The 13172-nt window shown below is 48.6% G+C and overlaps 1 protein-coding gene across 1 annotated transcript in view; it reads right to left on the bottom strand.

The window, feature by feature from the left end:
• Positions 1 to 402: 402 nt before the first annotated feature.
• LOC139055901 (uncharacterized) overlaps positions 403 to 13172 on the bottom strand; it is a 127212-nt gene continuing 114442 nt past the window's right edge. The window contains exon 2 of the transcript XR_011511991.1: positions 403 to 571. The gene's annotated coding sequence lies outside the window, so the exon portion shown is untranslated. The remainder of the gene's footprint in view (positions 572 to 13172) is intronic.

Genomic DNA, 13172 nt, shown 5'->3' on the forward strand with positions numbered 1-13172 from the left:
TTTCTGAAAACTAGGGTGTTTATTCGGGCAGCGGGAGCACTCCTATTTGTGCTAATATGCTACATATAAATTCAAGCCATTCCGGCCAGGTTGTACGAAGCGACTAAAAACAGCTGCCTCACGGAGGCCCTAAGCTATATGTAATCTTAATGTTCTCTCGATAGATATTGCACAACGAAACGGATATTCAGTAATATGTCGAGTGAAAGAAACGACTCCTATGAAACACTATCGCTTTTGTTTCTCTTCACCGAGAGAAAACTGCTAGATCTTAACGAATCATAGGTAAAATTGGCCTTAGGCCACCTCATTAGGTCCTGTTCAAACGATAAATTAAAATCTGAAGTTGAGTAATGTGGAAAGCGCCTGAAAAATAATTGTATTGCGCGAAGACTTACTTTCATTTCCGCAGTTGTAGGAGCTTGCGCGAGACTGACTCACAAAGCAGCTGCGTATTTCATCAGTGCTTCTCTCAATATACCACCATATCAACTCTGTCTCAGATTCATTAAACCCTTCGTGGAAGACTGGGCCACTCTTCGCAGTCGACATCTTTATACTTATTTCTGTCCTGAAACAAAAAAAGAATATTGTCTTTAGCTTCTCGCGGCATTATTAGGGCCAGAATCCGTAGCTACCGACCAGATCGATTTAGATCACCGCCCTGCGTTAGATCAAATGGCAAATTTCGGGCGAGAGAGTTCACTTTTGCACGCAGAAGACCCTTGATACTTTTTTTTGATCTCATCTCTTTGTATGAGCGGGAAATTTGCCATTTTCAAAAAAAATGAATATATAAGCAAAATATCAAATAGCGGAAGCTGTTCATTCCCTATCTCTAAGAGAGTTTTGCTTTGTTCTTTATGAAGAGTTTTTCGAGACTGCATGAATAGAAGAAATGAATGAATGAATAAAGCCTTTATTTTAAGAAAGAGGGTGGCTCTAGGCCGCTGATGGGGATTAGGAGGGAAGGGAATGTGAGTTTCCAGACTGTTGGCTGAAGCACTTCTTCATCTCAGTCTTGGATCTTCCGCTTTATGCAGGCTCAGGTGCATGTTCAGTTCCGCCGCTCTCACATAGGCTGATCGACCCCTTCTACACTACTAGAAACAGGACACTATTTTTCTGTCATATGTCGTAATGCCTTTCTGTGTTTCAGGGTTAGTTTGTATTGCAATTCCTAGTGTTCTGATGTCTCCGTGTAGTAAATGCTGAATGTTCGATCTCCCTTGTGAAAAAGCTGCACAGCTCCAAATGAGGTGTTGCAAGTCTGCTCTGCATGGCTCCTGGCAATGTGTACATCGGGTAGAAGTCTTCGCAATCGTAGCTTGTCTGGGTTGGTGCCATTTCTCAAGCTTGCTTCTCCTGCAAGAAAAGTTGCTTCTGCAAAGGGTATGTAATTCGATGAAATCTTTTGGGCAATCCAATACATGATTTGATGATATTGGTAGTCCTGCTAATTTTTCTTTGCATATATGACAGCTTCGGATGACTATCACAATATGCGGGAAAAATATCTGTTGCACTGAAAATGAAAGACAAAGCCCTTTTTAAGCTGCCGTTTGAGGTCTGTCTGAGTGCCTGTGGCTGCTAGGTGGCGGTACCGTTAGCACAGCATGCATTCTCATTCTTGTATGCTGTAGCCATCGACGATGACCGTCAATGTAAGGGCATAGGCAGAACAAGTGAACGAGCGAGTGACGCCCATGCGCGCGAGCGTGCTCCGGAACGCCACGTGAAGATACTCGGCATTCCAATTCACGAGGATGGAGAGGCGGCTACCTGGCTAAAACAATGGCAGCCTACGTGGAAGAAACTCTTGCCCCTCGTGAAACGCACATCGCCGAAGCGTGGAAGAGCTGGCACCAATACAGCTCGCACTTTTACGTCGGCAGTGCTTACGTCGAGGGCTTGCTACTGTGCGGTATGCTTTGACACTGTCAAAGAGCAAACAACACAACAAGCTCGAAAGTATGAACTGGTAGTGTCGTTGGGGGATCACGGCTCTTCCCCGCAAGGTCGCGTGGAAGACCTGCAGCGGCAAGCCAGACTTCCTCCACTCAGGGACATTACCATAGAAAGCAAAGAGGGAGATGACCACCATCGCCGTCACACACACTCGCGGCAGCAGATCTTGCTTAGATGGAGAACGTTCGTCGAACAAGGTCGAAGCGCTTCCTGATGTCGCTCTTTAGGTCGACGAGCAAGCTCGAGTCACATTACATGTCATTTGCCGGCAAACGAAAGACTACCACACTGGTCATACAGCAAAACTCGCAGAACGGGCTGACTTGAAGGAAAATGCTATTTTCACAGATGCGGCCTAGGATCCTACCACCTCCTTAGCGGCGCTGGCCGTCGTTAATGGTGAACAGTACGATTGTCCGCATCCCCCAATATTAGCAAGAGTCGACCATTCAGTCACTTGAACTGCAGGCCATATTATTTGCCATAGTGAGACTGGCGAGAAAGGCAGAAAAAAGTGCGGAAGGTTACAGAAGCAAAGAGTTCACAATATTCACCGACTCCTTGGACGCCCTAAGGGCGCTCAGGGGGACGCCTACACTAGGCACATGGGCAAAGGATGTTAAGCTCTCAAGGGCATGCCTTCATCGGGACTGGGTTCCGGTGCACTCGGCCAGCATCGCCAACGGTGCGGCCCACAGTGCAGCGACGTGCTAGTATTTTCTCGCTGACTTCCCCTGGACCCGGTCCCTCTCATTGCTGTCCGCGTGGACCGGGAGGAGGAGCGCGAGCGACTCAAAGTGCAAGCAAAACGGGAACTGAAGGCGAAGTTACCACACAATGTCAGGCACCTATAGTGGGACTGTCCCGGTCTCGCGATAGTAAGAGACAAACACAAGAGACCCGGCATTACCTCACTAGAAGCATGGACCCCGCCAGCCCCTCAGATCAACTTCCGGTGAACTGCCAGCTCTTTATACGAGTTTGTGCGCGAGGCTGGCTTTGCCGGCTGGTTATAAACTTGTATTGTTTTATTTGTTTTGTGTTCTGGACTTTCTCCTTTTTTGTTTGATTGTTTGATGATCCCTATCCATGACCCGCACCCCTGATTAGGATACTGAGCCATCCTTTTCATTAAAGTTCATTCTCTATCTCCCCGCAGCTCTTAGCAGCTTGGCTGCTCGAGAGCACGTGCCCATTTCCTTGGCGCGATTCCTCGGCTTCCTTCCCCAAAGTCACACCGTCGTTGTACTATCGAAGAAGAAACTTTAATAAAGAATAGTCCGGCAGTGCTTGCTGTTGTGGCCTCAGGTGACGGCTCGAAGTCCTTGGACTCGAGCGGCATCTTCGGCTTGCCGGACGGCCCAGAGCTGGTCTGCCAGCTCTGAACTTCTGATAGCCGCCTCCCAGCGGCGGCGACGCCTACGGAGAAGGTCCCCGGCGGCTCCCGCATCCGGGGCGGCGTCGGGAAGAAGCGAGCTCGAGCCTTCTCCCACCCTGGCAACGGCCGCGATTATGGACGCGTCGCTAACGGAGCTGGTCTGATTGCAGTTGTTGCCGGCACACTCCCAGAGCATGTGTCGCAGCGTTGCTCTCTGTCCGCATGTTTTACACGCGTCTGTTGAATATAAACGCGGATAGCAGTGGTGTAAGATAGCGGGGCTAGGGTAGGTGTGTGTTTGGAGCAAGCGTAACGTTACGGCCTCGTTCCTGTTCAATTTGTCGTGCGGTGGCGGGAATGTGCGTCTTTCGAGTCTGTAGTGTTGGGTGAGGTCTCTGAACGTGGTTAGGCGATCGCCCCACGCCCAGTGTGCTTCTTGTTGTGTTTCTGTTGTAGTGTCCCGATCCGGCAGATCCGATGCCCCGCTCTCGGGGGCGGAGGCGGCCACATAATCAGCGACGGCTCGGCGTGTGAGACCTCGAGCCGTGGCGTGGGCCGCCTCGTTGCCCGCGAGCGGAACATCGGTATGTGCCGGGGTCCAGAGGAGGAAGACCGTAGAATTTTGGCGTTGCGAGGGCGATGACGAGTCGCCGTCGTCAGAAATTTGGAGTATGCGGGCCGCTTCCCGCGAGACACGACCGCGCGCGAAGCCGCGGATTGCCGCCTGCGAGTCGCTGATCACGATCGCAGCGTTCGGCACCGAGACGAGTGCTAGGGCTATCGCGGCTTCTTCGGCCGCCTCCGTGTGTCCCGTGGTCACCGTGGCGCTCGCGAGGCACCTACCCGAGCGGTCTACAACCGCTATCGCGTGAGCGCTTCTCCCTTCTCCATATGGAGCCGCGTCTACGTATACCGCCTCGTTGCTGTTACCAAACTTCTTCTGTAGGTCGCTTGCTCGTTTGTTGCGTCTCCCGGTGTGGTGCGTAGGGTGCATGTTCTTGGGAAGCGGCGGGATGATCAGGCGGTCGCGAACAGAGGCGGGAACCGCCGTCTTCTCTCCATGTTGGTTGTGGTACGCGATGCTGAGCGACTCGAGGATGCATCGACCTGCCTTCGACCTCGATAATCGTTCGTATTGTGCAATGTCGTGCGCCTCGATTAACTCGTTAAGGGAGTTGTGAACTCCGAGCTCTAGAAACTTGTCGGTGCTCGCGTTGAGTGGAACGCCGACCGCCCTCTTGAAAGCCTTTCGGATCATGCATTCGAGTTTGTTTTTTTCGGACCCGATCCACCTCACGTAGGGGGCAACATACGTTATGCGGCTTATCGCGTACGCCTGCACGAGACGGATCGCGCACTCTTCACGCATACCATTGCGTCTATTCGTGATGCGATGCAAGAGTCGGATCGTGTCATCTACCGAACGACGAAGTATTCGCACCGTCTCTCCGTTATGGCCGTTTGCTTGCAGGTGTAACCCTAGGATTCTAATTTTCTCTACGTGTGGTACGGGAGTACCATCTGCCAATGTGATGCGTATTTTGGAATAATCCCGTTCCTCTTCGAGCAAGGTTTTACGACCTCTCCTTGTGGGTTTATAGAGTAAGAGTTCGGACTTGGTAGCCGAGCACTCGAGGCCCGTTCCACGCAAGTAATTCTGAACCGCATCTACTCCTGCCTGTAGCGTTCGCTCGACGTGACCGTCACATCCTCCCCCGGGAACCCAGAGGGTGATGTCATCCGCGTAGAGACTGTGATATAATCCTTCTATTTCTGTTAATTTCTCGGGTAGACCAAGTAGAACTAAATTAAAGAGCAATGGTGATATGACGGATCCTTGCGGCGTGCCGCACGGACCCGTCTCAAATTCCGGCGATTCCTCGTCGCCGACGACGACGCATGCGCGCCTGCCCGCGAGGAAATCTCTAACGTAATTATACATTCTTTGGCCTAGTCCTAATGTTCTAATTGTTTTTAAGATCGATTCGTGCTTAACGGTGTCAAAGGCCTTTTTAATATCTAAGCCTAGAATTGCCTTAGTGGAGCTGGTAGTGTCGTCTACGATCTGGTGTTTAAGCTGAAGCAATACGTCCTGTGCGGAGAGGTTGCGGCGGAATCCTAGCATGGTGTGCGGGAACGCGTCATGATCTTATATCGAACTACCACGAAAATGGCCGTAACAGTCAAAGGACACTATTCGCTTCTGAAAGTACGCACGAAGCGCTGAATTAAGAGCTTCATTTTACAGGGACAAATCGTGCATAGGAAGGCAGGGAGGTTAACCAGAGGTAGTTGCGGTTACAGAGAAGCTGCTAAAAGGAATAGAAGCACTCGCAAACGTTATATATCAGTTTTCACTGTTTTCTGTAGAAATTAACTCACTCAGTAACGTTATCTTTTGAGGAAATATGGGACACTTCGGTATCGCCCAAACAAGCGCAAAGCACTGTCACCCCGTGGTAGAATAGTTGCGCTCAGTCGTGGACAGAAGAAGGCTTGCGTAAGCGATAACGCACTCTTGACCACGCTGCAGCTGGGTAACAACAGTGCCAGTGCCGTCACCACTGGCATCTGTACGGATTTCAGTGGGTGCGGAAGGCTCAAAATGGGCTAAAATTCGGGAGCTCGTGAAGAGACTGATGAGTGCTGGGAAGGCTTCGGCCAGCCGCTGTCCCCACGCGAAAGCGACGTCGTTCTTTGAAAGCTTGATGAGAGGACGCGCAATGTCAGCAAAATTTTGAACAAAGTGACAAAGGTACGAGCATAAGCCTATGAAGCTGCGAACATCCTTAAGTGAGCATGGCACAGAAAAGTATTGCGCGGTTCGAGCTTTGGCCGGGTCAGGTTGAATTCCATTGTCGTATACAAAGTGCCCAAGAACGGGTATTTCGCGACGATCGATGTGACACTTCTACGAGTTCAGCTGAAGGTTCGCAGCGCGATATACAGCAATCACAGTTGCGAGACAAGCAATGTCAGTTTCAAAGGTTGGAGCAAAAACGATTTCGTCGTCGACATAACACAGACAGATGGTCCAATTCAAGCCTCGGAGAAAGGTGTACATCGTTCTTTCGAATGTCGCTGGGGCATTGCGAAGCCCGAAGGGCCATGACACTGAATTAAAAAAGTTAATCAGAGGTTAAAAAGGCGATATTCTAGCGATCCTTCTCATCATCAGCGATCTGCCAGCAGCCCGAGCGGAGGTCAATTGATGAAAGATATTTCGCCCCATGTGGGCAGTAAAGTGCATCACTGATACGAGGCAATGTATACACGTCCTTCTTGGTGATCCTGTTCAGATGGCGATAATCAACACAAAGTCTCCAGGTGTTGGCTATTTTCTTGACCAGGACCACTGGTGAGGCCCACGGGCTAGCGGAAGGCTCTAGGATCTTCTTCAGCATCTTCGCGATTTCGGTTTGAGTGATGCTGCGCTCTGCAGTGGTCAGTCACGCAGTAGGGACGGCGATAAACGGGACTTGCGTCGCCGGTGTGAATCCGATGAGTGCGGCTGTCTGACCGAGAGGGTGGTCATCGAAATAAAAAATACTTAGGTAGCTGAACAGAAAGCGCCTAAGGTCTTCAGTTTGAGCTGGAGAGGGGTCGGTAGCGATCATTTTATCGATGTCGCGGTAGGGTGACGAAACTGAGCAGAAACACGGAACGATACGGCTGACAGAGGCAGAAATATTGGGCGCGAGCGGATATATCTCGTACTCGTTCACAAGTGTTGGACGGGCCACTGTTATGTTACCGGGAAGAACATGTGCAACATACTCGAAGTTGAGAACAGGAAGCCAAGTGGAATTATTTACAAAGGTGACAACGGTACTTCGGAGGGCGCCGTCATACTGTATATTAATGTCTACAAGCGGTGAGACGATGTAGTCGCCATCAGGAACATTTGGTAGAGCGTTACGAGGTACTGTAGCAGCGGCTAGAGGTGGCAATCGGGCGAATTCGGCAGGAGACAGGGGCGGATGATGTGCATTAGAAACAAGGTAGCTGCCAGAAGGAAGGTACAAATGCAGGACATCTGTAGCACCGTCTATTAGGGCAGAATGGGTCGAAAGAAAGTCGAGCCCCAAAATCAGGTCATGCGGACATCACTCTAACACAATAAATAAGGCTGTGCTTTGATGGCCGGCACATGTTACTCATGCTTTACGCATGCCGACAACCGGTGGCCTGCTGCCATCGGCTACGTATACTGCGCACGGTAAGGCAGGCGTGAGGACCTTTCTGGGTCTTTTGCGAAGGGCGGCACTAATTACAGACATCTGCACGCCGGTGTCGACGAAGGACTTGATTGGGACTCCATCCAACTCAACGTCTAACATACTTCCAAGGGCAGGCAATGCGATTTGAGGGTTTGCAGGGCGGGTCGTTGATGTAGCGTCACCTCCGGGAGCTGCACTGACTAGCTTTTCTGTGGCACAAACACAGCGGAAGTAGAGCGGCGGGCCTGCGGCGAACGAGACCGACGATTTAGGGGCGATGGTGACCGGCTGGTTCGGAAGGTCGCAGGTACTTTGTTGGCATTCGTAGATGAAGGACACACAGAGAAACGGGGAGCACCTTGATCTGGATGGTCGGTAATGCTAACTAATGAGGCGGGAAGATTGTTCCAGTCAAGGCTGGTTTTGGGCAGGAAAGAGTGAGAGTACGTTACAGTGTTTTGATGAGAGACATGGACTTTGCGGTGGTGATCAAGTCGAGATGAAACAAAATTAGGCGATTTAATCAGTCGGGTCCTAAGAGCATGATTATGATGATAGATCTAAATTAAACAACGCAAGTCGATATAGTTTCCGTGTATTTGCAAGCGGGGTCAGATTAAATATCAATTTCATGTTAGCTACGCTGGAAGTTCGCTGGTAGTTACTCAGGATAAAACGTGCTGAGCGATTCTGCATTGCTTCTAAGTTATTGGTAAGAGTTGCAAAGCCAAGGTCCCAGATTGATGTGGCATATTCCATATTACATCGGACATAAGTGATATATAACTGTCGCTTGAGTGATGAAGGTACGAGAGAGAAGTTTCTTTTCAGGTAACCAAGCATGCAAATGGCCTTTGATGTTACGTGCTCGATGTGGTACTTCCATGAAAGGTCATTAGTAATATGTACACCGAGGTATATATATGTAGTTACGGATTCAAGCGTTGTGCTGTGAAGAAAGTAATTCGGGCAAGGCATGCTATTTGGCGATACTCTCATTGATTTACGTTTAAGAATGTTAAGTTTCATTTTCCACATTTCGCACCATGCAGAAATATTATTTCGGTAAGTTTGAAGGATTGTTGTGTCAGTATCATAAGAAATGGTGCGGTAGATAACGCAATCATCAGCAAAAGACAGACAGAAGAAGCGATGCTAGTAGGTAAATCATTAATGTAAATCAAAGATAGTAATTGGCCTAAAACTGAGCCTATTGACACTCCGGAGGAAACAGGTGCCTCTAGAAAATTTATTCCGGAAGTTTCATTTCAGGAAGCCGTGCTACCCTTCTGCCTTTCACCTCTGTTCCCAAACACGCTTAAGACGAAAGCGCTGCATGAAGACCGTCGTTAGTCCAAAGCAACGAGCTACTGTAACTCCCCTCGCCTGTAATTCTGTCATTTAGGCTTAGATAGGAAGTATATATTTTAAATCGTCGCATCACGCATCCGAAAAGAGCTGCCCGCGACCAGCCCAGCTAGGTTTCTTTCATTTCGTAATTCGTCCTAGCGGCTAACAGTAGCTCACGGAGCAGAGCGCTGAGTGTGGATGTGGCCGAGAAGGTGTTCGATATACTGTCTCGTCACCCACCAAAAATTGCACGCCCTGCTGCTAGCCGTTCCTAGAATATTCTATATGTGACGCCCAGCCATTTGCAACACAGAAACTTTCTTTTGCGATGGGAGAGTCCAGGTGAGAGACAGGGTGGTTATGGAAATAACGACACGCTATTTTCTGCGACAAATTAGGAATGCATGAATAAATGCCTTCATATATTGAGAAAAAAGAGGAGCAAGCATCAGTGGAAGCATGTCTCAGCAGATTGGGAAAGCAACCGCGGATAAAGGAAAGCTGGAGCCCGGGTGGCAGGCGACGTCGCAGTTTAGGGTCGAGAGAATACAAGCAAGAGTTGGTGAAACCAGTTCAATTCCAGTGTAGATGTGTGATGTGGCGAGTGAATGATTGGAGTCACCGCACAGCATCCGTCCTTTGCGCTAGTATAAGCACCCGCCGTTCTTAGTAACAAACGTTTACTGAAAACCAATCTTCCCAATTAATTATTCATCAGCTATGCCTCGCCACGTATTCCTTACTGGCAGGGTCTGCATTACCACTACGCTGTCGCGACAAGTTATGACCATACCGTGAAGCTTGTGGTTACAGTTGCCATACTCTTGACTCTTACTATTGCTGGAATACTATAAACTTGTGTTTACTGCACAAGTTAAAGAGACATTTCAGAACAGCGTTTCTCGCCTTGCAAACACTCAACGCAAGCACCCTTGCAGTATGTTACAGTGCGCGTCCCTTCAAGACAGAAACGCGAGCGCAAACATAAGAACGCGTTAGAAGATAGGCTGCCGTCTTGGGCATCGTGCCAAACATATCCAAAAGGGTTGAAATCTGGGCCAGTTGGTACATACTTGAACGAAAAAACCAGTCAAAAACACAAAGGACAAGAGGAGAGGTTCACACCACAACGACTGGACTATCAACTGAGATTTACTAGAATCGGTGTAGTCACAGCAAAGCCAGCAGAGCATGCGCAACTGCATCATCGCTAATCACATAACATGAAACGACAAGAAACGTTTCTATCGGAACCGGCTTAGAAATTCAAATTCTTTTTCATGTAAGCGCACCGAGGTTGTACTAACACAGTCATCACCTAATAAACTGATGTAGTACGCTTCCAAAATTTCTCGCTCTTCTTTGCCCTTGCCCCTACCAAGAATCGTCACATTGCTAAACAAAGGATAACAACCACACTCATTGCAATGGCGAGGAAAGTTTGCACCGTTATCTGACCCCAGGGAGGAGTGGTGCTCACGCAGGCGGTCATTAATACATCGATCGGTTTGGCCTATGTAAAATCTTTCGCACGTCAGAGGGAACTTATAGACAACCCCTGCAGCATATGGCGTAAAACGGTTTTCATGCTGCGTTGTGCAAACATGGTTCCTTGCCCTGCCTCGAGAAATGCGCGAGCACAGACCCGAAAGCTTACAAGGGGCAGAAAACACAACACTTACTCCCTGCTTGGCGGCAACCTTCTTGATATTGTGGCTCACTTTATGCACATACGGCACAACTTCAAATTTCCTACTTGCAGTAGCTCCACCATCTAACAGCTTTGTACGTTCCTTCGTTAGCCTCTGAAGCAGCGATTCAGCCACCGCTTTCAAAAGAGGCGGAGGGACTCCTGCGGCTTCTAAACGTTGGGATTGTGCGTCAAAGCTACTTTTAATGGCGTGGTGACAGCTTCTTTCAAGTGCATTGCGGAAACAATTGATTGCTATCCCTCTTTTTACAATCTTTGAATGTGCAGATCCAAATGGTAAAAGAGCTTTCTTGCCCCCAGGTGAAAACATCCAGCACAAATGCCCGTCATCAAAGAATGTTAGTTGCAGTTCTAGGAACCTGATGGAATGATTCCTAGGAAGTTCATGAGTGAAATTAAGAGTGCGTGAAGAAGCTTTAAAAGCAGTCAATACATCGTCTACTGCTGCGGGCAGAGTGTCATTTGGTAAAAGCTCTAAAAGTACTAAACAATCATCCACATACCTAACAACTTTGCATACACGCTTGTTTAGAAGGAAGCCTTGAAGTTTCCTGTCAAAGTTTGCTGAAAATATCTGGGAAAGCACTGGGGCAACACTAGAGCCAATACCTATTCCTTTTTTCTGAAGGAACGAGGAACCTTTGAATTCAACAACAGTGGATGACAGATAAAAGGATAGGACAGGACAGAAATGATGACTCCTGTCTGCGTGACCATAGACAGGACCACGGTCCAATCCCGGTGCTCAGCGGAAATATACATCGACAGCGTGTCAACTAGCGTGTAATTGATACTTCATTAAGGTCGTTGCGTGTTTGTGTTGTGTCTACGAGGAGCGAGTAGTGTAAGAGATGACACTGGAGAAAACGCGGTGAGCGAAGTCCGCGAAAGGTACTGGAGGATAGCCATATTGAACGTCGACACCGTGTTGAAGAAAGCCTTAAGAAAGACTTCGGTTGCTCAGCCGCCAGAAAGGCTTGAGTGGTAGCATACCGCTGGGCGTGTTTCGTAACCACAGCGATAGACACACACTTTGCGTAAATAAACAGAGCAAAGGAATGAAGTGAGTTGGCCGGTCTTTTCGTCCTCTTGCATAGTTCGAAAAATAAATGTGGCGAAGTATGACGCACAAAATAGTGTGTGCCATGCCAAACCAAATTATTCAGCGTAATAATATTTGCGCGACACCCCATGGTGGCCTGCCACCAGGACATCATGAAGTTGCAGTGATGACAGTTTTCATTGGGTACTTGAGAATAAAAACGAGCACATCATAGATGCCCGAGGGACGTTTCTGCGGTACAAAAGCTCATCGTCGCCCCCCCCCCCCCCAAAAAAAAAGAATTCTGAAAACGGTGTAAAAAGGTCTTGTGATGTATGTATAAGAGCCGACAATTGCATATAAAATTGATGCATATTATAAGAACTCTGGGAATCAGTGGACTGGACAATAATTTAATGTAATCGCAAGCTTGTGTTACTGCCTAATATAGTGACAGCGCGTAATGTTAACAGCTGATGTGTTACGTTATGTTGGTGCCATACGCTCATGCCCTGTGCGTGGGACGGTATTGCTTGCTTGGAAGGAATAGACGGAAATTAATTACGTTGACTACTTTTCCAGGATGGAATGGAACCGCCGCCCCTGCTGGAACCATGCCAGGCGACTGGCGCCCAACAGCTGTGTGGGATACCGATCTTGATGGCGAACAAAGCTTGAAAAAATATATTCTAGGAATTGCGGGAAAGCTCATAGAAATAAAATACTGATATACTGGATACTCCTATTGAAGCAATGCCACAGAATATATATTTTGATTTGTAAAACATAGACGCAAAAAACAACCATACAGATTTGCAAGTTACACTCACAAAACTGTATAGACTAAAGAGAACGTAAAGTAAATACATACCGAATAATTTCGCCATCCCTTACCAGTGACACATCTACGTTCGTTAACCTGGTGAAAGTGGCTGATTTTCACTGGCAGCGTTCACTGAAATGCTGTTTACACTTTCCAGACTCTTGTGAAGCTTGCATCAATACTACATGTTTGTTGCACTAGCAATAGACGTCTCTCTTGCGCTCGAGGTCCTGTGTGGAACGCTGCCTTTTCGTCTCTGTGAATTTGAAGCTACTTAGTGGGAGACGCCACTCCCTTAACTACGGCGATGGACGAGGAGTCGCCTGGAGAGGTTCCTGGTCCTTCTACGTCAACAGCGACCGCACCGAGAAAGCGGTCTAGTCGCCCGAGTGACACCTACAGCGAGGACACTGTGATCTACTCAGGGACCAGTGATGAAACCTCGGATGACAGCGACTTCGTGCCCGTAGCGAAGCACAAAGCAAAGAGAAGACTCGTCAGGACGTCTCCTTCCACAAGTAAGGCAACTGTGATCCCGACGCGAAAGCCATCAGACCTCACCATTTTATATGTGCCTGTGGCTGCTAGCGACAATCTAAACCGGATCAACCGCCAAGCCACATCTGTATCGCTCGAGGCACACGTTCCGGGTCAGATCAAAGATATAAGGATCAACGCCC

This window comes from Dermacentor albipictus, chromosome 2, assembly GCF_038994185.2.
Source record: "Dermacentor albipictus isolate Rhodes 1998 colony chromosome 2, USDA_Dalb.pri_finalv2, whole genome shotgun sequence".
In the NCBI taxonomy this organism is placed as follows: Eukaryota; Metazoa; Arthropoda; class Arachnida; order Ixodida; family Ixodidae; genus Dermacentor; species Dermacentor albipictus.